Genomic DNA, 4730 nt, shown 5'->3' with positions numbered 1-4730 from the left:
TAGGATGTGAATGTCAAACATTAATTTTATTGAATAATTACCATATATGGTTAGTTTGAATCATAGTAAATTTGAATCTGAGAAAGATCTTCTGCTTTTCTTGGGCATTATGTCATTTTTGAATTATCGATCAGTTTACTGAGTACTAAAAAACTGTTCAGAACAATAACAAAATGTGATTATTATGTTCAGAATTTGTTCTAAAAATATTTAAGCCTTTGCCCCTGCATATTCTGTGGAAAAAAGTTGTGCATTCAGATCATTTAATTGAGAGAATTGTGCAATGCATGCAAAATTTGGTATCTGTAGGTGATCAGGACACATGACTTTATTTTACACAAAAAGACAACCACAAACCCCTGCTAACTGGGCAAAGAGGCACCTTTTAATGTGGTGATTCTCTTTATTTAGCAGGGGGAGAGTAACTGGCCCTATCCACCCCCAGCACAGTACTTCCAGTGACTGTTGATGGTGTGTATCTTAAGTTTCTTTTTAGAATGTGAGCCCTTTGGGGACAAGGAGTCATCTTATTTATTTATTTATTATTTCTCTGTGTAAACCGCCCTGAGCCATTTTTGGAAGGGCGGTATAGAAATCAAATTATTATTATTATTTCTTGTTTACACAGTCAGACAGGTGTTATTGACTGGTTTGTTTTATCCAGACATCGAGTCCTTCCCAAGGACCTGGGATGGCTGAATTTTATTGTCAATTGTTATAGATATCGTCGTAGAATATAGGCTGTTCCCAGTAAAGATGCTTTTTGTAACTGGCTGATGGTGATTTCTGTGGCCCCGATGGTGTTGAGGTGCTCTTCAAGGTCTTTTGGAACTGCATCCAGGGCACCAGTTACCACTGGGATTATTTTGGTCTTTTTCTGCCACAGCCTTTCAATTTCAATTTGTAGATCTTTGTATTTGGTGATTTTTTCTATTTCTTTTTCTTCTATTCTGCTATCCCCTGGTATTGCTATGTCAATTATTTTAACTTGTTTTTCTCTCTTCTCGACTACAGTTATATCTGGTGTATTGTGTGGCAGATGTTTGTCTGTTTGTAGTCGGAAGTCCCAACTTTTTCAGTGCTATGGTCCCACCAATTCTTGGCTACAGGTAGCTCGTATTTTTTGCAGATGTTCCAGTGTATCATCCCTGTTAGCTCGTCATGCCTTTGTTTGTAGTCAGTCTGTGTGATCTTTTTACAATAGCTGATTAGGTGGTCCACGGTTTCATCTGCTTCTTTACAAAGGCGGCGGCTCTTATTGCATTTGTTCTTAGTGCCTGTTCTTGTGCAGCCAGTATTAAACCCTCTGTTTCTTTCTTCAAGTTGCCATTCTTAAGCCATTGCCAGGTGTTGGTGATGTCTGATTTTCCACTTGTATTGTGCAAATATTGACCATGCAGTGGCTTATTTTTCCATTTTTCTGCTCGGTTCTTGACTTGTTCTTTCTTGTAGGCCTGCTTTGTTTCATTGGTGTTGAATAGTTTTGCATTATTGACCATTTGAAGTGCATCTTCTTCACTGTCCTTGATATATTCTTCAAGGCCTCTTTTCTCCTCCTTTACTGTTTGATGGACTTGCAGCATTCCTCTTCCACCTGAGGTGCGAGGGAGGTATAGCCTATCTACATCCCTGCAGGGGTGCAGAGCATGATTGATGGTCATGATTTTCCTGGTCTTACGATCTAGCGTCTCTAGCTCTGCCTGGGTCCAGTCTATTATTCCTGCAGTGTATCTGATAACAGGTATAGCCCAGGTGTTTATGGCTAGTATGGTGTTCCCGCCATTGAGTTTGGACTTGAGGATTTTCCTAACTCTCCTGATGTATTCACTTCCCATTTTTCTTTTAACTTCAGTGTGCGCGCGATGTTATCAGCCTGGAGAATGCCCAAGTATTTGTAATGTTCTTTCTCTTCCAGGTTCTTGATCTTGCTTCCATTGGGCAGTTCTATTCCTCCTGTTTTTGTTATTTTCCCTCTGTTCATTATTAATGCAGCACACTTGTCTAGTCCAAACTCCATTGCTATATCGCTACTGAATATACGGACAGTGTTTAGCATTGATTCGATTTCTGACTGGGATTTTCCATACAACTTCAGATCGTCCATGTACAGCAGATGGTTGATTTTACTTGATGTTTTAGATGTTTGGTATCCGAGGCCTGATTTGTTTAGTATTTGTGAAAGTGGGGTCATGGCGATTACAAACAACAGAGGGGATAGTGAGTCCCCTTGGAAAATGCCTCTTCTAATGCTAACCTGTCCAAGTGTTTCACCATTGATTGTTAACTGTATACTCCACATGCTCATTGCTTTTTTTTATAGTTGTTTCTAAACATTTTAGTATCCATGTGTGAGGCAATGAATCAAAGGCTTTCTTGTAGTCAATCCATGCAACACTTAGATTGGTTTTAATTCTCCTGCAATTTTCTAAAACCATTTTGTCAATCAGCAGCTGGTCTTTTATGCCTCTGGTGTTTGGGCAATTTCCTTTCTGTTCAACTGGAAGCTGTTTGTTAGTTAATAAGTGTTTCATCACTTCATCTGCTATTATTCCAGTTAATAATTTGAACATGGTTGGCAGACAGGTTATCGGTCTATAATTACTTGGAACTGCACCTTTTGCTGGGTCTTTCATGATGAGATGAGTTTTCCCAGTTGTTAGCCATTGTTCAATATCACCTCCTTGCAAAATGTGATTGAACTGTTTTGATAGTTGTTTATGAAGGCTTGTTAGGTGTTTAAGCCAAAAGCCATGCAGTTCATCATCGCCTGGAGCAGTCCAATTTTTAATTTTCTTTGCTCTTTCACTTATTATTTCTGGTGTTATTATTAGATCTTGCATTTGTTGGTTACATTTTTTGACCTCTTTCATCCAGCCTGCTTTTTAATTATAATCTATTGGATTGTCCCATAATTTCCCCCAGAATTGCACTGTTTCTTCTTTATTTGGTGTTTCTAGGTTTCTTGCAGTTTCTCCTATGCTTTGGTAGAAACGTCTCTGATTCGACTGCAATTGGAGATTCTGCCTGTGTTGTGTAATTCTGGCTTCGTATCTGCTAATCTTCTTTGACACTGCTGTTATTTACTGCTTTATTATTTCCAGGACTTCTCTAATTTTCCTTGAATCTAGGTGGTATTTTTGGATCAGATACTGTTTGGTGTTTTCATTCTTCAGCTTCTTGTCTTTCATATCTTTCAATTTACTAGCATCTGATCTAAGCCTGGAGATTTTATTTCCTAATCTAATCTAATCTTCCATTTAGGTGATGTACTACTTTCTTTTTTTACAGGTCCATTGATCTTATATCCGAGCTCTTGTGTTGTTATTGTTGTTGCACTGTACATAGTTGGGTTGTTTCTTGCAAATTCTTGGTTGTTATTTCTGCAAGTGCAGCATTGACATCTTTTAATACCCGAGCAAGTTGTTTTTTGGCAACTGTTTTTAGAGCTGGATGACGAACCCTGGTGGTTGTTTGGTTCATGTGCTCAGTTATTTTTTGCTTTAGTTCTTGTTGCTTTTCTGTTAAACGGCATTCAGGTTTTTGAGGTGAAGGCAAAGGTTTGCCTGGTTTTGATTTTGAAACCGTTCAGCAACAGTGGTATCCTCTATTTCCAATACCTCCTCCACCTGCGCCTGAGCAACTTCTTCAATAGGTGGTAATTCTTCTTCCATATCTTGAGCCTGTGTTGCTATTTGCAGTTCTTCCAGCTCAACTCCTGTGAATACTTTATTTCTTATTATGAATCTTCTCTGGTCTGCTAGCCTTTGTTCTGTTATTTCTGTATCTGAATACTTCTCTTTCCAAATTTGGTACATTCTTTTTAAATAACCTCTTCTAGTTAGACTAGACTTGTAATAGCAGATCATTATTTCCTTGTTGGCATTTTTCGTATATTTTTTTCGGTTAAGCGATGTTTCTTCCAGTAATTTTGCTGTCTCCAGCCCTGGTTGCTCAACTGAAGATCCTGAGTCGTGTTGCCCACTTGCCACCAGATGTCCAGGGACTATAGCACCTGGCGCGGTCTTTGTTGACCCGGGCGACGACCGATCCGGTATAGATTTATTAAAGTTACGTCTCACCATATTGTTGATGGGAGAGGCACTCTTTGTCTGGCTCCTCTGGTGAGACCTATCCAGTATGGTTGGACCTCTGGCATAGCTCTCACCTTCCTCAGAGCACACAAGCCCCACAACCACGCCAAGGTAGTGCCTCACTGGGGGGGGGGTTGTTGTTGCTGTTAAACTAACAAACAAATACTGCAAAATATATAATATATGTGAAGAGTGGATAGGCAAAATTTCTTCTTCTTCCATCGGATTGGAATTGAGGGTCTTCTGGTGAACTTGACTGATTAGAGATTCAGGACAGCCAAAGGAAAGTTGGTCATCACTCAGCACATAAGTTAATATGTGGAATTTGCTACCACAAGATGTGGTGAGGGATGCTGGCTTGGATCTTAAAGGGGAATTAGACCAAAGCAAGAAGGTATTTCAATGGCTTTCTGCCATCCTGGCTAAATGGAGCCCCATGTTCAGAGGCAGTATACCGCTGAATAACAGTGGCTGGGGAGGGAGCTGTTGCCTTCATGCCCTGGTTGTGGGTTTCCCGGAAGCAAACGGTTGACCACTATAGGAGACGTAGTGCTGGACAGGCCTGTGGTCTGATTCAGCAGGGTTTATATTCTTATGTTCTAAAGAAAGCACTAAGAAATGCATCAAGGATTCTCAGCC

This window comes from Hemicordylus capensis, chromosome 3, assembly GCF_027244095.1.
Source record: "Hemicordylus capensis ecotype Gifberg chromosome 3, rHemCap1.1.pri, whole genome shotgun sequence".
Classification (NCBI taxonomy): domain Eukaryota; kingdom Metazoa; phylum Chordata; class Lepidosauria; order Squamata; family Cordylidae; genus Hemicordylus; species Hemicordylus capensis.
Note: the sequence above shows the minus strand (reverse complement) of the source record.